Genomic DNA, 22,171 nt, shown 5'->3' with positions numbered 1-22,171 from the left:
GTACAAGCAGTGGGAGTGAGGGAGGAGACAATGAAACATTCTAAATGTTATGATCTTTTGGGTAAGGTCTATGATTAGCTTATTATAAGATAATCCTTGACTAGAATGCTACAGTATGGGCATTGTCTGTGCCTAATAGGTATTGTGACAAAGTTCCTCCTCTATCTTGGTGGGTCCTGAGCTTATTGGCGGATTTTCTTGCCTCAGAGATTCACCATGTGGGTTGGGGAACAGCCCAGAGACCTTCCCCTCTGAAAGAACCCACAGTCCAGGTCAATTGGGAGGTTTGGGGGGAACTCGGGCCCGCCCTCTACTCCGGGTTCCAGCCCAGGGCCCTGTAGACTGCAGCTGTCTATAGTGCCTCCTGTAACAGCTGTATGACAGCTACAACTCCCTGGGCTACTTCCCCATGGCCTCCTCCGAACACCTTCCTTAGTCTCACCACAGGACCTTCCTCCTGGTGTCTGATAACGCTTGTGCTCCTCAGTCCTCCACCAGCACACCCTCACCCTCTCACTCTCAGCTCCTTGCGCCTCTTGCTCCCTGCTCCTCACACTCACACCACAAACTGAAGTGAGTTCCTTTTTAAAGCCCAGGTGCCCTGATTAGCCTGCCTTAATTGATTCTAGCAGCTTCTTCTTAATTGGCTCCAGGTATCCTAATTAGCCTGCCTGCCTTAACTGGTTCTAGCAGGTTCCTGATTACTCTAGTGGAGCCCCTCCTCTGGTCACTCAGGGAACAGAAAACTACTCATCCAGTGACCAGTATATTTGCCCTCTACCAGACTCCTGTACCCCACTGGTCTGGGTCTGTCACATATCCCTCCCCCCTGCTCAACGCCAAGGGGTTGGGCAGCTTGGGACGCCAGACAGTGCACACGTGACAAGCCATCGGCGTTGCCATGACGGCTCCTTGCTCTGTGTTGCACACGGAACTGGAAAGGTTGGAGGGATAAGAACCATCTGGTCACCCTTGTGTTCTTCTCCTTGTTCCGCTGCATCCATTGAAGAGGGGCATGGTCGGTCACAAGGACAAATCTGCGCCCGAGCAGGTAGTAGCACAATGTTTCCATGGCCCATTTTACAGCGAGGCATTCTCTCTCCACCACTGCATATTTTTGTTCCCTTGGAAGGAGTTTCCGACTGAGGTATAGAATTGGGTGTTCCTCCTCCCCGACCATCTGTGATAGAACGGCCCCCAACCCTACTTCCGATGCATCCGTCTGCAGGATGAACTCCTTGGTGAAATCAGGGGCTATCAGTACGGGGTTATTGCAGAGGGCAGTCCGTAGGTCTGTGAATGCTTCCTCTGCTGCATCAGACCATCTCACCAGATCAGGTCCACGGGCTTTCACTAGGTCTGTCAGGGGGCTTGCCCTTGTGGCAAAGTGGGGGATAAATCGTCGGTAATACCCCACCACACCTAGGAACGCCCGGACTTGTTTCTTGCGACTTGGTTGGGGCCAATTTTGGATGGCCTCTAACTTGTTCACTTGGGGTTTTACCAGACCTTTTCCCACAATGTAGCCAAGATATTTGGCCTCTGTAAACCCTACAGCGCACTTGGCAGGGTTTGCTTTAAGGCCAGCTCGCCTGAAGGTATCGAGGACTGCCTCCACCTTCTCCAGGTGGGTTTCCCAGTCTGGGGTATGAATGACCACATCGTCCAAGTAGGCAGCAGCATAACTGTTATGCGGGCATAATAGCTTGTCCATGAGGTGCTGGAAGGTAGCTGAGGCCCCATGTAGTCCAAAAGGGAGGACAGTATATTGAAAAAGACCCTCTGGTGTAGAGAACGCAGTCTTTTCCTTTGCGTCTTCTGCAAGGGGAATCTGCCAGTACCCCTTTGCAGGGCCGGCTTTAGGCCGATTCAGCCGATTCGGCTGAATTGGGCCCCACGCCAAGAGGGCCACGCGCCACAGCTCTCCACCCCGCCCCCAGCTCACTTCCCTCTCCTCCCCTCCCCTGAACGCTCCGCCCCCTGCTCCTCCCCCGCCCCTGCTTCCCGCGAATCAGAGGTTCGCGGGAAGTCTGAAAAGAAGCAGGGGCGGGCAGGCAGCACCTGGTAAGCTGAGTCAGGGGTGTGGGAGGGGGACGTGAGAAGCGCTCCGGGGAGGCGCGGCGCGGCCCAGTCCGGCCCCGGCCGAGCACCTCCGGCTCCAGCAGCTCCGGCCCCGGGGCGCCGGCCCCGGTTCTGGCCGAGCGCGCCTGCCCTGCCCGCTCGGCTCGGCTCCGGCCCGGCCCCCGCGGCTCAGCTCGGGTCCGGCCCAGGCCCCGCAGCTCGGCTCGGCTCCGGCCCAGCTCCCTCGGCTCGGGCCGGGCCCGGCCCCCAAGGCTCAGCTCGGGCCCGGCCCCCAAGGCTTGGCGCGGGCCCGGCCCCCCGGCTCGGTTCGGGCCCGTCCCGGCCCCCGCGGCTCGGTTCGGGCCCGTCCCGGCCCCCGCAGCTCGGCTCCAGCCCAGGCCCCGCAGCTCGGCTCGGGTCCGGCCCAGGCCCCGCAGCTTGGGCCGGGCCCGGCCCCCAAGGCTCAGCTCGGGCCCGGCCCCCAAGGCTTGGCGCGGCTCGGCTCGGGCCCGTCCCGGGCCCGTCCCGGCCCCCCAGCTCGGTTCGGGCCCGGCCCAGGCCCCGCAGCTCGGCTCGGCTCCGTCCCGGCCCCCTCGGCTCGGGTCCGGCCCAGGCCCCGCAACTCGGCTCGGGCTCGGCTCAGGCCCGGCCCCTCGGCTCGGGTCCGGCCCCCCGGCTCGGATCCGGTTCGGCTCGGGCCCGGCCCCCCGGCTCAGCTCCAGCCCGGCCCCGGCTGAGCGGCTCCGGGCCAGACCCAAGCCCCACGACCCCAGCTGGAGCTCCGGCCGGAGCGCAGCCTGATTCCTGGGGGCGGGGCTTGCGGCAAGCCACGCCCCCAGGAATCGGGCCCCGCTCTTGCTAAAGCCGGCCCTGCCCCTTTGTCAAGTTTAGGGTAGTCAAGTACCGGGCATTACCCAGACGGTCCACTAGCTCATCTATGCGAGGTATGGGGTACGCGTCGAACTGGGATACTTCGTTTAGTCGCCGGAAGTCGTTGCAAAATCTTGTGGTGCCATCAGGTTTGGGCACCAGCACAATCGGGCTGGACCACTGACTGTGGGATTCTTCGATGATCCCCAATGCCAGCATTTTTTTTACTTCTGCTTTTTTTCCCTCCCTTTTTGCTGCTGGCACCCGATAGGGCCTCATTGTTACTCTGGCCCCCGGGTTCATGACGATGTGGTGATATGTCTCGGTTGTTCAACCCGGTTTTGTCAAGAACACATCTTGGTTCTGGAAGATCATCTCAGATACCTCATTCTTCTGGTCTGGTGTTAAATCGGGAGACACTCTCACCTGTTTGGAAGGCTTGTTTTCCTGGGTTAGGTCTTTTGGGACCATTGTGCATGCCTCTTGTGCATGCCAGGGTTTCAGAAGGTTAACGTGATAAATCTGTTCTTGTTTTCCGCGTCCTGGCTGCCGCACCTTGTAGGTTACTTCCCCCACGGGTTCAACCACCTCATAGGGCCCCTGCCATTGGGCCAGAAGCTTGCTTTCTGCCGTGGGTACCAACACCATAACCCGATCCCCGGTTGGAACTGTCGCACTTTTGCCTGGCGATTGTAATGGGTTCGCTGGGCCTCCTGGGCCTTCTCCAAATGTTCCCGTACAATAGGGGTAACCCGGGCTATCCGGTCTCGCATCTGCATTACATGCTGTATTATATTTCTCCCCTCATTGGGTTCCTCTTCCCAGATCTCTTTGGCGATATCTAGTATGCCACGGGGGTGACGCCCATATAATAACTCGAAGGGGGAAAACCCAGTTGAGGCCTGTGGTACCTCCTGGATAGCGAACATAAGGTAGGGTAGTAGGGTGTCCCAATCCTTCCCGTCCCGACTTACCACCTTCCTTATCATAGCCTTGAGGGTTCGGTTAAACCTTTCTACCAACCCATCAGTCTGCGGATGGTAGACCGAAGTTCTCAGGGTATGTATATGGAGCAGCGTACAGAGGTCCTTCATTAGCTTCGACATAAATGGGGTTCCTTGGTCGGTTAATATCTCCTTCAGTAGCCCCATTCGGGCAAAGATCCCCATCAGCTCTTTGGCTATAGTTTTAGAGGCCGTGTTCCGCAGGGGGACGGCTTCTGGGTAGCGAGTAGCAAAACAACAAGTATATATTGGTGGCCCCGAGCCGTCTTCTCCAGGGGTCCCGCTAGGTCCATGGCTATTCGCTCGAAGGGGACGTCTATGATGGGAAGGGGTACTAAAGGTGCCCTCAAGTGGGGACGGGGACTGTGCAGTTGACACTCCGGGCAGGAGGCACAGTACCTCCACACTTCTTCATGTACTCCGGGCCAGAAGAACCGTCGTCGGACTCGTGCCAGGGTCTTCTCTACCCCCAAATGCCTCCCAAAAAGATGACTATGAGCAAGCCTTAATACAGCGTTCTGGTGTTTTTGAGGTACTAGGATCTGCTGTACCTTCTGCCCCTGTACTGGTGCAACCCGGTATAAGAGATCCTTCTTCATTATGAAGTAGGGTCCTGGTCCCTGGGTTTTCCCTTCCACGGGGACCCCATCTATTTCAGTCACCTCCTTCCTAATGTTGTCATAACTTGGGTCTTCTGCCTGGTCCCGTCCAAAATTTCCTCTCCCGGGGCTAATCTGCCCAAGATCTAGGGGCCCAGTCTCTGTTGCCTTTACTGGTTCAGAAGCATTAGGGTGGGGGTCAGACTCAGGTGCTTCTCCCTCCTGCGTGGCCTCCTTTTCAGCCTGTGCGGGTCCGCCTACCTACAAGAGCGACCCTCTGGCTTTGGGTCAGTATTCGGGTTCCCAAGGCCTCAGCTGCCCTTCTTTCCCTTTTTGTCTTTCTACCCTGTCTGGGAGTGGAGAACAAATCTGGGGATATTTCAGAGAAGATTGGGGGTTGACAGTCTGCTGTGGATGCCTCATCAATTTTAGGGTCCCCATCTTTCTCCAATCCCCCTACTGGGAGTAAGTTTCCAAACCCTGGGAAGTCCCTCCCTATGAGCACCGGGTATGGGAGTTTAGGGACTACACCTGCTGCTACCTCAGTAGTGTTCCCTTGGATCTCGATTTTTACTGGGATGGTGGGGTAGTAACTAACTGTCCCATGGACACATGTTATCCCTGTACGTTTAGCCTGCAGCAGCTGACTACGCTTCACGAGCTTCCCTGAGATAAGCGTGATAGCACTCCCCGAATCAACCAGTGCCGTGGTCCCTACCCTATTTAGTTTCACTGGTCTGGTATACATATGTGGGGTTAGTGAGACCCCCACAAGGTGGATTAGGGAGCATGGATCTGCCCAGTTCCCCAGGTTACACTGCATAGGCTCCTCAGCATTGGGACACTGTGCAGCTATGTGTCCCCACTCCCCGCAGGCATAACATCTGTATGGAGCCCTAGGCGTTCCCCGGTCTCTTGGTTTGGGCAGTCTAACATCACGATCCTCTTCTCCCTCAGTGCTCCGACTCTTTGTGGCCTCTGAGGGGCCTTCAGCCTCTCTCTTTTTCCACCTGGGCCCTCCTGGTGGCCCAGTCACCCGAACTTTAGGGCTTGGTGCTGCTAGTTTAACCCGGGGTGCCTCTTCCTTAACTGGTCGGGTCAGCTCCCTCGCTGTCCTTCGCCTCTCTACCAGGGCGACAACCTCGTCATAGGTGGAGGGTTCGTTCTGGCTTACCCAGGCACGAAGGTCTGGTGGTAGTCCCCTCATGTATCGGTCAATGACCAGAATCGCTAGTATCTCTTCCGGACTCCGGGACTCTGTTTGCAACCACTTTCGTGCAAGATGGATGAGGTCATACAATTGGGACCGCGGGGTTTTGTCTTCCTGGTACCTCCAACCGTGATACTGCTGGGCCCGCACTGCTGTCGTTACCCCAGATCTGGCCAGGATCTCTGCTTTCAGCTGGGGGTAGTCTGCCGCAGCCTCTTCAGGCAGATCATGGTAGGCCTTCTGGGCCTCCCCACACAGGAATGGGGCAAGGATGCCAGACCACTGATCTCAAGGCCAGGCCTCCCGTAGGGCTGTCCTCTCAAAGGCCAGAAGGTATGCCTCTACATCATCCTCCCGTGTCATTTTCTGCAGCCAATGGCTGGCCCGTATGAGCCGCGTCCCATTATGGCCACGATTCAGCTCGGTAAGGGACTTTACCTGGCTTACCAATTCCCGCAACATAGCTTGGTCTTGAGCAGCCTCGTCCATCAGCAGGCGATTAGTCTCTTGCTGCAGCCGCACTGCCTCCTGTTGGGCGGCTGCCTGGACATGGGTAGCCTCCTGCTGGGCCACCGTAGCTTGTATCAGTGCCCGCACTACGTCATCCATTGTGGTGAAAAAAAAATAAACCGTCTCTTTTTTTTTTTTTTAAATCACCCTCCTCCTTCCGCCGCGCTGTGCACCCCAAGATCCCACCTCTGACACCAGTGTGACAAAGTTCCTCCTCTATCTTGGTGGGTCCTGCACTTATTGGCGGATTTTCTTGCCTCAGAGATTCACCATGTGGGTTGGGGAACAGCCCAGAGACCTTCCCCTCTGAAAGAACCCACAGTCCAGGTCAATTGGGAGGTTTGAGGGGAACCCGGGCCCGCCCTCTACTCCGGGTTCCAGCCCAGGGCCCCGTGGACTGCAGCTGTCTATAGTGCCTCCTGTAACAGCTGTATGACAGCTACAACTCCCTGGGCTACTTCCCCATGGCCTCCTCTGAACACCTTCCTTAATCTCACCACAGGACCTTCCTCCTGGTGTCTGATAACGCTTGTGCTTCTCAGTGCTCCAGCAGCACACCCACACCCTCACCCTCTCCCTCTCACTCTCAGCTCCTTGCGCCTCTTGCTCCCAGCTCCTCACACTCGCACCACAAACTGAAGTGAGTTCCTTTTTAAAGCCCAGGTGCCTTGATTAGCCTGCCTTAATTGATTCTAGCAGCTTCTTCTTAATTGGCTCCAGGTATCCTAATTAGCCTGCCTGCCTTAACTGGTTCTACCAGGTTCCTGATTACTCTAGTGGAGCCCCTGCTCTGGTCACTCAGGGAACAGAAAACTACTCATCCAGTGACCAGTATATTTGCCCTCTACCAGACTCCTTTACCCCACTGGTCTGGGTCTGTCACAGTATCTTTGAGCACTGTTACAACCCTAAATACTGAAATGCATCATTAAAATACGCATGTCTGTATTACCACTATTAAAATCCATTTCTGAAAACAAACTCCATGCCGAGTTTTCAAGACCAGTGTCTGCACGCTGAGGGGAAATGACTTCCTGAAGACTCTGTATAGTATTCACTTGCCTTCTTGTGTTTATTTCTTGGCCGCTCCTGCAAAGATAATATTGGAACCGTGTGGAACATGCCGTACTTGGGGTTGTACCTTGACCACAGAAGCAGAAAAGTGGATGATTTCCCCATGACCATACATAGAATCTGTGCCAAAATGACTGGGGCTCCATTCAAAAATCCCTTCTCATGAGTCACTTCATAGCAGTGCATGCTAAAAGACATGGCAGAATACCAGGAGTAAAATAATCAGCGCACCTCAGGTGCTTCTCCGACTGAAGTTGATGATGTCTCTGAAGAGGCGCCAGACTCTTTCATGGGAAGCTCACACAAGTCCAGGGATGAATCTGGCCCAAGGTGTTTTTAATTTTTTTCTTAAGACTTGAAAATCCAGAGCTCAGATCATCTCCCTTGTGCCTTAAAACACAAAGATCTCCAACTCCTTGGCTGCTCCCACTGCATGGCAGTATCCCCTTGGAGAGATGGGGCCTGCTGTGAAATGGACCTGGGGAGAGAGGGGCAAAGCACAGCTGCAGAGGATGGAATATATAGGAGACAAATCTATGAATTACTGGCCTTACGTGCTCTGGGCTCAGCCTCTACACCCTTCCTGTCATCCACCTCCATTTCAAGATATTTATTCCTGCTCCATCTAGCCCACCTCCACGTATGAATGATGTTTAAAAGACCCAGAGGAGAGTTAATGCTGTTCTAAACAGCAGCAAAGTACTGTAAGTCCCACTGGAGTTCAAGGAGAACATGCAACATAAAGCAACTGTCGCTGACTCCCCACCACCACCAGTCACACCCTCCCAGCAGTTGTGGTGAAGAGAGAGGACAAGGTACCATGTAAGATTCAGCTCCCCTCTGCACTGAATGGGCAAAGCAAAGTATATGCACCTAGATTAAAACTGAAACCTTAAAGAGCCCATGCCATCTAAAATTGCTGAGTTTCATACGGCCCCAGCTGTGATAGAGTTTGGGAATCACTGGTATGAAACATAAGAAAATAAGAATGGCCATATTGGGTCAGACCAATGCTCCATCTAGCCCAGTACCTTGTCTTCTGACAGTCCCAGGTTCTGGCAGTCAGAGGCTTTCGGAGCAGGGGGTTGCATCCCTGACTATTCTGGTTAATACCCATTGATGGACCTATTCTCCATGAACTTATCTAGTTCTTTTTGAACCTAGTTATACTTTTGGCCTTCACAACATCCCCGGGCAACAAGTTCAACAGATTGACTGTGCGTTGTGTGAAGAAGTACTTCCTTATATTTGTTCTAAACCTGCTACCTATTCATTTCATTGGGCAACCCCTGGTTCTAGTGTTATGTGAAGGGTTAAATAACACTTCCTCATTCACTTTCTCCATCTCATTGATGATTTTATAGACCTCTATCATATCCCTCCCTATTCGTCTCTTCTCGAACCTGAATAGTCCCAATCTCTTTAATCTCCCCTAATATGGAAGCTGTTGCATACCTCTAATAATTTTTTTGCCCTTCTCTGTACCATTTCCAATTCTAACAAATATTTTTTGAAATGGGGTGACCAGAACTGCACGTAGTATTCCAGGTGTGGGTGTACCATGGATTTACATAGTGATATTATGATATTTTCTGTCTTATTATCTATCCCTTGCCTAATGATTCCTAACACTCTGTTAGCTTTGACTGCTGCTGCACATAGAGCAGCTGTTTTCAGAGAACTATCCATGATGACTCCATGATCTCTTTCTCGTGTGGTAAGGGCTAATTTGACCCCAACATTTTGTACTTGCAGTTGGGATCATGTTTTCCATGTGCATTACTTTGCACTTGTCAACGTTGAATTTCATCTGCCATTTTCTTGGACGGTCACCCAGTTTTGTGAGAGCCCAGCCCTTTGTAACTCTTTGCAGTCTGCTCTGGACATAGCTATCTTGAATAATTTTGTGTCATCTGCAAATGTTGCCACCTCACCATTTACCCCCCTTTCCAGATCATTTAAGAATGTGTTGAATAGAATCATAGAAGTGTAGGACTGGAAGAGACCTCAAGAGGTCATCTAGTCCAGTCTCCTGAGCTCAAAGCAGGACTAAGTAATAACTAGACCATTCCTGACAGGTGTTTGTCTAACCTGTTCTTAAAAACCTCCGATGATGGGGGTTCCACAACCTCCCTAGGCAACCTGTTCCAGTGCTTAACTACCCTGACAGTTAGGAAGTTTTTCCTAATGTCCAACCTAAATGTCCCTTGCTGCAATTTAAGTCCATTGCTTCTTGTCCTATGCTCAGAGGTTAAGGAGAACAGTTTTTCATCTTGTAACAAACTTTTAGATACTTGAAAATTATCTGTCTCTTCTCTAGACTAAACAAACCCAATTTTTTCAATCTTCCCTTATAGGTCATGTTTTCTAGACCTTTAATCATTTTTGTTGCTCTCCTCTGGACTTTCTCCAATTTGTCCACATCTTTCTGGAAATGTGGTGCCCAGAATTACACAAAATATCTAGTTGAAGCCTTATCGCGGAATAGAGTGGAACAATTACTTCTTGTGTCTTGCTTACAATGCTCCTGCTGATATATCCCAGAATGATATTCGCTTTTTTTGCAACAGTGCTACACTGTTGACCCATAGGAATAGCACAGGTTCCAGTACAGATCCTTGAAGGGCCTCACTATCTGCTACTCTCCATTGTGAAAACTGACCATTTATTCCTACCCTTTGTTTCCTATCTTTCAACTAGTTACTGATCCATAAAAGGACTTTCCCTCTTATCCCATGATCACTTACTTTGCTTAAGATTCTTCGTTATGGGACCTTGTCAAAGTTTTTCTGAAAGTCCAAGTACATTATATCAACTGGATCACCCTTGTCCACACCCTCAAAGAATTCTAATAGATTGGTGAGGTATGATTTCCCTTTACAGCAGCCATGTTGACTCTTCCCCAACATGTTGTGTTCATCTGTGTCTGATAATTCTGTTCTTTACTATAGTTTCAATCAAATTGCCCGGTGCTGAAGTTACGCTAACCATCCTGTAAGGGCCAGAATTGCCTCTGGAGTCTTTTTTTTTAAATGTGTGTCATATTAGGTATCCTCCAGTCATATGATAGAGGGGCTGATTTAAGCAATAGGTTACATACCACAGTCACTAGTTCTGCAATTTTATATTTGATCTCCCTCAGAACTTTTGGGTGAATATCATCTGGTCCTGGAGTCTTGTTACTGTTTAATTTATCAATTTGTTCCAAAACCTCTTCTATTGACACCTCAATCTGGGACAGTTCCTCAGATTTATCACCTAAAAATAATGGCTCAGCACCCTGGAGAATTCTGCAACCAAGCCCAACTCACTAGTTTATATGCTCCCGGGGCCGGCTCCAGGCACCAGCCCAGCAAGCAGGTGCTTGGGGCGGCCAAGGGGAAGGGGCGGCATGTCGGGCTGTTCGGCAGCAATTCGGCGGCGGGTCCCTCTCGGAGGGAAGCACCTGCCGCCGAATTCCCGCCGAAGAAGAAAGCGGCGCAGTGGAGCTGCCGCTGGAGTGCCACCGATTGCGATCGTGGCTTTTTTTTTTTTCCCCGGTCCTGTATGCTCCCATTAAAGCATGCTTTTTTTTCTCTCTGAAACAAGACATTAAAAATGGCATTGTGGAGCTATATGTATATTGCGTCTCAGTGGCTTTAAGTTTTCTCCATTTACAAGGAAAAGGATGATTGTTCTACATGTCAACCCTGCAAATTCACAGTAGGATCTCCAAGTCAAACAGGGCTCTTTCTGGGTTGGGCTCTGGGCTGGATAGTGCTTTTAGCCATCATTTGATCAGTGCAATATGTACTCTTCGCTTCCATGCTTGGCAGCTCTCCTGGCTGGTGAAAAGACAGGCCTGTATCATAGCCCCAGCCTCAGGAATTGGAGCTAGCAGGAAGAAATGACTCCATTCCTCAGCCACATTGTGGTGGCTCCTGTGCAGATGGAAAGAGTTTAGGAGCCTTCCCCCTTTTACCATCCAGTACCACCGCCTTGTGCTGTGTCAGAAGAACCAAATACAGTCTTGCCACTGGAACTTAGTTAATGATGCTCTTGATTATGTCAGACCTCAAAAAATCAAGCTCACTCTCCAGAGCTGTTTGGCACTGGAGCACTGAGAAAAAGAGTAAACTTACTCCAGCCACTAATGTGAACCAATCTGATTCACAGGAAAAGAACTAATGGGTAAGAAGGTGCCATTTTGACAAACACTTTTTGGAGGAGAACCTCACTTTAAAATGATGAGCCTGAGCCTTGTCTTTGTAAGTCTTGGAGCTATTTCCTTGTAGGATTGCTACGTTTGATTTCTTATGGCTTAATCATCTATTGAAGTCAGTGATTCTCAACCTTTCCCATCCCACATCTCCATGTTAAAGCAAAATAAAGTTTAGGGACTCATCACCCATTTCACTCATAAATAAAGGGAGAGTGTTCCTGACATACACACATCTGTGTGGGGTAAAGGAATTATTAATCCTCTTCTCTTTTTATTTATGAAGCTGGAATGAGTTGAGAAACTTGAATTTTCTTGGTTGGTTTTGAGAGTAGTTGGCATTCAATTACAGGGGGAAAAAACCACAACAACCCCCAACCCCCCAAAACCTATCTATTTATTTTTAAAATAAAAATGCAAAAATTAATTTAGCTTATGGCAGTAAAGATTAATAGAGCCAAAAGTCACAAAGGGTCCAATTCAATTCCCATTGGTCTCAGGGAGTGCTGGATCTGAGTGTGTATCTTTTTCACTCACAACTCAAATTAAGTATGACAACCCCAGTGTCGCATGGGGAATCTGCTGCTCCTTTGACATAGAGAACTTAGAAGTGCACAGTGCCACAATGAACATTTGTGTCATGTAAAGTGTTTTTATTGTAATATGGTTTTTACAAAAGGTAGATTTTTCTCTTCTGCTTGACTTAGTTTTCCTCATTTATACCCAGAGAAATCTAAAGCTGTAAGATTAGATATGGCACTTCTCTCTTATGTGATTATTAAGTGTAGATGATAGAACACAAGAAAGAGTGGCTAATACAATTTTGCTGAATAACGACCCACATAAATTCTACTTGTTGACTTGGACCTCAATGAGCATAAAGGAATGTTTCCTTGTTTTCTTATAAGATTTTAACTTGCAGATTTAGTTGAGCATTCACCTTGCTATCATGCATAATGAACTTTTCTCTATCTCTCTAATTTAGAGGATCCAAATTCTTCAGTGATGTAAATGGAGGTATAAGTTGCAAATCAGGATTCAGTTCAGCAGTGACACAAACAGTGGTGGTGCCAATTACACATTGGATGTATGCTGGTTAGATAAGTAGTGTAAATCATTAAAGTAGGCAGTTTGTACCAATTGGACACTCACTGGGCAGGTAAATTTAATGTAATGTACATGCTAAATGGTCAGAAAGGGATAGCATATTAGGAAAAGCAACTAGCAGGAATTTTCAGCTACTCTCACCTCTTCTATTTCCTGGGTACCTATATTCCTTGGCACCTACATACAGCTGTGTACATGTATACATCTAGGAACAAAGCACATACTATCATGGGAAGCTGTGACTCTGAAGAAATTTCGGGGGTTTGGTGGATAATCAGCTGCACATGAACTTCCAATGTGATGCTATGGCTAAAAGGGAAATCTTTGGGTGCATAAACAAGGGAATTTCAAGTAGGAGTAGAGAGGTTATTTTAACTCTGTATTTGGCACTGGTACAACTGCTGCTGGAATGCTGTGTGCAGTTCTGGTGACCACAGTTCAGGAAGGATGTTGAAAAATTAGAGAAGGTTAAGAGAAGAGACACAAGAATGATTAAAGGATTAGAAAACATAAGAATGGCCATACTGGGTCAGATGAATGGTCCATCTAACCCAGTATCCTGTCTTGCCAATGCCAGGTGCCCCAGAGAGTATGAACAGAACAGGTAACACTGGTCTACAATTTTTGAGAAGTCGTCTGCTTCAGAGATAAAATGTGCTATTTATTATGTATTTTGATGTGCTGAATTCAAATATGACAATTAAAACAACTGATTGGCTACTGTTTCTAAGATTTAAGTTTTTACATTTTATGTCTATGTATATTGTGTAGATAGTAGAGTTTTAATCATAAATTGTAAACCTAGGTCTTTTCATGTGTTTATGGTTGCTTTACATGATAATATTTCACCTGTCCTGTTTATGTAACACTTTAAAAATCAGCAAAAGGGTTATATAAATAAAATTTATTATGAAACAAAAGGCAAAAAACTATTATGTACATAGTTTAGTCCTATTCAGTGTCTACTCGGCGCTTCTTGGCTTGTCTCTTGTATTCATTAAATGGAGCATCTCTTGTCACTGTCCAGCAATAGTCTGCAAGCATTGATGGGCTCCATTTGCCCTGATAGCGTTTCTCCATTGTTGCAATGTCCTGGTGAAATCGCTCGCCGTGCTCGTCGCTCGCTGCTCTGCAATTCGGTGAAAAAAAATCTAGATGAGAGTGCAAAAAATGTATCTTTCGTGACATGTTGCAACCAAGGCTTTTGTATGCCTTGAGGAGGTTTTCCACCAACAACCTGTAGTTGTCTGCCTTGTTGTTTCCGAGAAAATTTATTGCCACTAACTGGAAGGCTTTCCATGCCGTCTTTTCCTTGCCACGAAGTGCATGGTCAAATGCATCATCTCGAAGAAGTTCACGAATCTGAGGACCAACAAAGACACCTTCCTTTATCTTAGCTTCACTTAACCTTGGAAATTTTCCATGGAGGTACTTGAAAGCTGCTTGTGTTTTGTCAATGGCCTTGACAAAGTTCTTCATCAGACCCAGCTTGATGTGTAAGGGTGGTTACAAAATCTTCCTTGATTCAACAAGTGGTGGATGCTGAACACTTTTCCTCCCAGGCTCCAATGACTGTCGGAGTGGCCAATCTTTCTTGATGTAGTGGGAACCTCTTGCATGACTATCCCATTCGCAGAGAAAACAGCAGTACTTTGTGTATCCAGTCTGCAGACCAAGCAAGAGAGCAACAACCTTCAAATCGCCACAAAGCTGCCACTGATGTTGGTCATAGTTTATGCACCTCAAAAGTTGTTTCATGTTGTCATAGGTTTCCTTCATATGGACTGCATGACCAATTGGAATTGATGGCAAAACAGGTGTGGTTCAGAGGAGGAGGATGGGAGAAAATGTGGGTCCTGTGACATTGATGGTTCAGGACCAGAAGTTTCATCCTCTTCCTCTTTCTCGTCTGACTCAAGTGAGAATGATTCTGGTGCATCAGGAACCGGCAGTCCTTCTCCGTGGGGTACTGGGCGTATAGCTGATGGAATGTTTGGATAATGCACAGTCCACTTTTTCTTCTTTGACACACCTTTCCCAACTGGAGGCACCATACAGAAGTAACAATTGCTGGTATGATCTGTTGGCTCTCTCCAAATCATTGGCACTGCAAAAGGCATAGATTTCCTTTTCCTGTTCAACCACTGGCGAAGATTTGTTGCACAAGTGTTGCAGCATATTTGTGGGGCCCACCTCTTGTCCTGATCTCCAATTTTGCAGCCAAAATAAAGGTGATAGGCTTTCTTAACCATAGTGGTTATACTGCACTTTTGTGATGCAAAAGTCACTTCACCACAAACATAGCAGAAGTTATCTGCACTGTTCACACAAGTACGAGGCATCTCTGGTCACTTTGGCTAAACAGAAATGTGTCCCTTTGCAAAATCAAACACTGACAAATAAGAGAGCACGACACTGTATGATTTCTAGAGCTGATATAGGGCAATTTGTTCAGCAGAGTGATGTAAGCTTCGTTATGATTGCATCATCCATGACGTCTAGGAATAACATGATGCAATTCATATCATGTATGACGCAATACCAGCTTCAGATTGCATCATTCATTGTTTTGCCTAAAAAGTAAGTACTGTCCAAACCCAGTCATAGATTTATTCATAGATCCAGTCAAAGATGTATTTTAGTCATTTCTGGTTTAAATTGAGATCCCTTCCCTTTATAACTCACTTATCCTCCGCCATTCCCAAGTCAAGGGTCGTATATACTGACCCAATAGCATATCTTGAAAACTAGAGCCAATCAACAATTTTTGTTCTCAGTGACCCAGAATTAGTAAAGTTTGACTACATTTATTTCAGAAGTATTTTGGCTGTAGAGCAGTGTAATCATCAAGCGATCCATTCCCTGTTGCGCATTTCCCAGCTTCTGGCAAAGAGAGGCTAGGGACACCATCCCTGCCCATCCTGTCTAATAACCATTGATGGACCTATCCTCCATGAACTTATTAAGTTCTTTTATGAACCCTGTTATAGTTTTGACTTTCACAACATCCTCTGACAAAGAGTTCCACAGGTTGACTGTGCATTGTGTGAAGAAGTACTTACTTCTGTTCATTTTAAACCTACTGCCTATTAATTTCATTTGGTGTATTTTCATTCATTTCAATCTCTCCTCAAATGGAAGCGGTTGCCTGTTTCCATATGTCTTCCAATTCCAATATATCTTTTTTGAGATGGGATGACCAGATCTGCACACAGTATTCAAGGTGTGGGCATACCATGGATTTAAATAGAGGCAATATGATATTTTCTGTCTTATTATCTATCCCTTTCCTAAAGATTCCCAACGTTCTGTTAGGTTTTTTTGACTGCCGCTGCACATTGAGTGGACGTTTTCAGGGAACTATCCACAATGACTCCAAGATATTTCTTCATGGGTCTAAATTAGCTGTTACTACTCATTTTATATGTACTGTTGGGATTATGTTTTCCAATGCGTATTACTTTTTTCATTTATCAATATTGAATTTCATCTGACATTTTGTTGCCCAGTCACCCAGTTTTGTGAGATCTCTTGTAACTCTTCGCAGTCTGCTTTGGACTTATCTATCTTGAGTAGTTTTGTATCATCTGCAAAATTTGCCACCTCACTGTTTACCCCTTTTTCCAGATAAATTATGGATATGTTGAACAATAATGGCCCCAGCATAGATCCCTGAGGGGCACCACTATTTACCTCTCTCCATTCTGAAAACTGACCATTTATTCCTACCCTTTGTTTCCTATCTTTTAACCAGTTACTGATCCATGAAAGGACCTTCCCTCTTATCCCATGACAACTTACTTTGCTTAAGAGCCTTTGCTGAGGGACCTTGTCAAAGGCTTTCTGAAAATCTAAGTACACTATATCCATTGGATCCCCCGGATCCCTCTTGTCCATATGCTTGTTGACCCCCTCAAAGAATTCTAGTAGATTGGCGAGGCATGATTTCCCTTTACAAAAACCATGTTGACTTTTCCCCAACAAATCATGTTCATCTCACAATTCTGTTCTTTACTATAGTTTCAACCAGCCTGGTACTGAAGTTAAGCTTACTTGCCTGTAATTGCTGGGATCACCTCTGGAACCTTTTAAAAAAAAAATTGGCATCACATTAGCTATCCTCCAGTCATTTGGTACAAAAGCTGATCTAAATGATAGGTTACATACCACAGTTAGTACTTCTGCCATTTCATATTTGAATTCCTTCAGAACTCTTGGGTGAATACCATCTGGTCCAGGTCACTTATTGCTGTTTAATTTATCAATTTGTTCCAAAACCTCCTCTAATGACACCTCAATCTGGGACAGTTCCTCAGATTTGTCACCTAAAAAGAATGGCTCAGGTTTGGGAATCTCCCTCACATACTCAGCTGTGAAGATTGATGCAAAAAATTAATTTAGTGTACCTGCAATGGCCTTATCTTCCTTGAGTGCGCCTTTAGCATCTTGATCATCCAGTGGCCCCACTGATCGCTTAGCAGGCTTCCTGCTTCTGGTGGCCTTGAAAAAAATGTGCTGTTACTTTTTGAGTCTTTGACTAGCTGTTTTTCAAATTCTTTTTTAACCTGCCTGATTATATTTTTACACTTCACTTGCCAGAGTTAATGCTCCTTCCTATTTTCCTCAATAGGATTTAACTTCCACTTTTTAAAGGATGCCTTTTTGCCCCTCACTGCTTCTTTTACTTTGTTGTTTAGCCACAGTGGCACTTTTTTGTAATAGACTCAAGGGGCAAAATCTATTTAGCTTAACTAAAAGGTTAAGGGTTGATTACAGTCTATAAGTACCTAAATGGGGAAAACTATTTAATAATGTGCTCTTCAGTCTAGCAGAGAAAGATATGACATGATCCAATGGCTGGAAGTTGAAGCTACACAAATTCAGGCTGAAAACCAGGAGTACATTTTTAACAGTAAGAGTATTTAACTCCAAAACAATTTACCAATGATCATGGTGGATTCTCCATCCCTGACCATTTTTAATTCAAGATTGGATGCTTTTCTAAAAGATCTGCTCTAGAAATTGTTTGGGGGAAGTTCTATGACCTGTGTTAGACAGGTATCAGACTAGAGTATCACTATGGTTCCTTCTGGCCTGAGAATCTACGAATCTGTGAATATCATACTCCTATTGCCACCCCACTGAGTACCTAATTGGGTCAAGCTCCATACTTTACCACTTACTCTCTTTCACCATTTTAGTGGCGCAACCAAGAGCAGACTCTGTGTGTATCTCATGTTCCCACAGCATATATCTGAGTGCTGTATGTCATGCCACAAATATGACATGTAGTTTAATTATTGCTTCACCCTGTATCCTTTACACTGACCTTTTAAAGGCATTTCCAGACTCTAGGTTGGGTCAAACAGCTAGGCTGAGACCACCAACACCTGCTGGCCACTAGCTCAGATGACAAACATCTTTGTCATTAGTCTTTACAAACCTGGGCCAAATCCAAATTGAGAAGCTACAGCTGAGAGGTTTAGGGTCTGATTCTATATTGCTTGGGCACACGGTGTCATCCTTTACACCTGTCAACAGTGGGGGTAAAATGCTACCATTCTGATCTGGTCGTGAGTTATGGCCAATCTGCACAAGGGCAAATGTCTACACAGTGCTCAGTCAAGCCCTTCCTATCTTATTGCAAGCCCCCTGTATCCTCCATTTGCCTATGATTGTGAAAGATGATTACCATGCTATTTTAGTGGTGCCTTTTCTTAATAGTCAGCTGTTAAATTGATGTTAGTAGTGTGTATAAACACTTTGTTTTGCAGCCTGTGCTCATGGACTGATTTATTTTATAAAATTGCCCTAAACACAAAACAACAATCAACATGTATGTATAAAAAATTCAGATGCTTTATATGCTAAACCCTCCTTTTTTCCCCCCCCAGAAATTTTTTGGCCATGTTTTTTTTAATCATGTTTTTGACTTGTCTCCCTTCAAATAGCTCCTAAATAATGCAGTTTATTTTGGATGATTGATTACAGGAATCTGGCTCATGCAACCAAAGCATGACATTTTAAATCACATCTTCTTTTCATTTTTTAGGAATGAAATGATAAATCATGTCAAGATACAAAGATCATTTTGAGGCAGAAGCGAGTTATCTACATGGGTTCCCTCTATAGCTCCTTCAACTGATAGAATAGTATCATGACTTATTAAAATCATGCCTGGCTTCCTATTATAGCTATATCTCAAAAGGAAAACAAATAAAGTCACTAGTTCTCTTTATAATGTTATCACTAAATTAATGATACATTTAATAAGTCTCTTGCTAAAAAGGCTACAGATGATGCAGAATTGTACTACAGGTAAACCGTGGCTCCTGTGGGTTTCACTTCCAAATCCCTTTATGCACAAGTCTAAGAGGATGTTTGTTTGTTTTTCATATATTTTTTTATGCATTGATTAAAAACTTGTTCCTTGGTGACGGCCAAAAAAAGAATGGCTACTTTATTGCTAGGTGTTAGTTTGTTCCATGGAATTATGTCTCTTTATTCTTGCAAAAGCCGCCATCCTCCTAATCCATATGTTTAAAGGCACAGAGTTAAAATGAGTGATTAGAAACATTCCTACTGTCTGTTAGCCATGTTACAAAATCTAACTTACTTCAGTCAAAGGTTTCCATTCATCTCAAATTGCCCAGTTACAACAGAACCTGCCTGCATAATTTTCTTTTGGAATTGACACTCGGGTGACAATATTGGTGGTGTCACCCACTTTTAGTGCAAATGAGTGGGATGGGTCATCAGGGATCCAGTTACAGCTCCCTGATTCTGTGTGCTGTTTTGTGCTGGGTTGAACATGCGTTGGGGCAATTTAGGGGCTTCTCTAAACTTTGCCAACTGGGTAAAGTCAATAAGGGACCTAGCTGAGATTTGGAGTACCCCAGTTATGATCTGTTCCATGCCCTACTATAGGGTGGGTGTGGTGGCTAACACAGGAGCTGGCTTTGCCAGTTGACGGCTCCCTAAGGAATTCTCAGCTGGTCAGCTAGGGCTGTATTCCAACTAAAAGCAGCAAAGATGTGGCTTTCAATGGCACTGGATTAGGGATGATGATTTGGATAGATCTGAAATTTGGCCCAGGTGAAATTTGGAGACTTAATAAAACAAGCCATGATATTTTCGAAGGTCAGTGTGGGGCAGAGTCATTGCATATCTAATACAAAATACAAAGTTATTACTATGAACCTATATTTTTAATCACCCTGTCATATTTTAGCCACAATATTTTGTAATTTGAAAACAGCTTTTTAAAATGAGACCAAGATAATTTTATACAGGTATTTTGTAACCATCTGCATGTGTGGTCATACAATTTGTGAAAATCAAAAGCAGCATATTCTCAAGTGAAAAAAACTTCATTTGATTTCATGTCCAAATGTCCAAATGCAAAATGATGAATGAGCCAGTATGAATGAGCCAGTGTTAATTCTTTACATTGCAATGCTGATAGCCTGAGCTGGGTAGCTTGTAGCAATCTCTTGCTCCTTTAGTTGGGAGATGGTCTTGCAGTTAAGGCCCTGGATTGGGACTCAAATTTGGGGTCAATTCCTGGCTCTACCACAGAGTTCCTGTGTGCCCTTGGGCAAATCACTGAATCTCTGTGCCTACAGTTTTCCATCTGTAAAATGGGGATAATGTTTTTCTTGTCTGTCTCATCTATTTGGATTATAAGATGTTTTTGGCAGGGGCTATATCTTACTATGTGTTTATACAATACCTAGAACAATGGGGCTCTGATCTCACTTGAGACATCTGATGTGCTACCCTAATACAAATAATTAATAATAAAAATTGCCATGACAGTGTGATTACTTAATGGGGGAGAGAGTATTTATTGCCCAGCAGTGATCTCCTGGGTCAATTAAGACACAGCATTGATGAGCTCCATAGGCACGCCCATCCAGTCAAAAGACAATAATGATCTCAAAGGTGGAAGTGACATGAAGAGGGAATACTAGGGGGAAACATGGTAACTCCAACCTGGGCACAGAGGACCCCTGTGTATCAAGCACACAACAGAGAGAAAAAATAGACTTTTAAGGAATCTCAAAGTATTATGACAATCTAAGTCATACAATCTTTTTGAGTTCAGTGGATTCCAGTAAACTTGACCCTGGTACTTTTTAAGCTTTGAAATTAATGTACTTACTGCAACATTTTATTAATTTGTCTAATTGATAGATGAGATTTTACAAAGGGAAAAAATCTTTGTGGTGTAGCTTTTCAGGCTACCATTATGTCTATCAAAAAAAGAAAGAAAAAAACCCAGTCCACGCAATAAATCATTTTGGCAAATAAATGATACACATTTATATTTAGTTTACTCTGTTGTTTAAAGCATCAGCACAATCCAGAGAGGATGTTGCCTTCTCTTTTAACCAAATTCACTGATTAGCCTGTGTCAACCCTATTTGGTCTGTAATTTTAATATCAAGCTTTTGCCTTGCCCTCATACTTTTTTTCAGATGTCTTAGTCTCTGTTTGCTTAAAAACAGTTGCATAAGGCTGTGGTTCTTTTAAAAATTGTACCTCAGACATTTCATTAGTGAAATATAAATACATATTTTAAATAAACATGGTATTAATAATTGCATAAAGAGAATGTCTAAAAAAATTGTTGGTCTCAGGAGAGAATAAACCATTAATGAATTACTACATTAGTGAAGTAGTTTGGGTAATAGTTGAGATGTTTGTACTAAGTTGATAAATGCTGCACTAGTAAATCACTTGCATATATCTTCTTTCCTAGCCTTAGTTCAGACTGCTTTAGATCTACAAAGGTTGTAGATAATTTTTGCACTCACTCAGTCAATGACTGGCAATGCGGCATGTAGCCGCAGTCATTCATTCTGTCAGTCAGCAGCCCTTGATAATGTGCCTGTCAATATAATTCAGTGCCTGTTCAAGGAAAGTGACGTTTTGAATAGTGGACACTTTTCAAAAGCATTCATACAGGGTCAGTCTCATGATAAATAAATATATTTTGTGTTGGAAGCAAATATGCAATACACAAGAGCTGAAGAGTGAGCAGAAATATACAATAGTTCTTTAGGACACAGTGAGCTTCAATATTGAGAGAATGTCATAAGTGCATAGGCATGTTCTTTCTCAGTATATTAATTAAGCAGCTATGGGCAATAAGCCCTAGCACAATGGGACCCTGATCCACGATTGAGGCCCCCAGCATTTCCGCATTGCAAATAATAAATTAGAATGGCAATATTGATTATTCTCTAAATCCTGTAAAAAAGGGGCGCATATTTCCATTGCCGAATGGAAAAAAACAGGCAGAAATCTTTAATTACTCCTAACAGCATGCTAAACAAAGTATTTGTAAGGCCTACAATGTTTGGCTTCCAGTTTATATTAATACCGTCTGAGAATGTGAAGGAGAAATATGTAATAGTGACAGGATGTTTAATGGTACCTCACCTTAAATGCATTTTAAAATATGTAAATCAATAAAAAAATTATTTGTAATAGCAGACTAAGAGTGCTGGTTAGCCCTACTGCTGAATGAAAT

This window comes from Emys orbicularis, chromosome 7, assembly GCF_028017835.1.
Source record: "Emys orbicularis isolate rEmyOrb1 chromosome 7, rEmyOrb1.hap1, whole genome shotgun sequence".
NCBI lineage: Eukaryota > Metazoa > Chordata > Testudines > Emydidae > Emys > Emys orbicularis.
Note: the sequence above shows the minus strand (reverse complement) of the source record.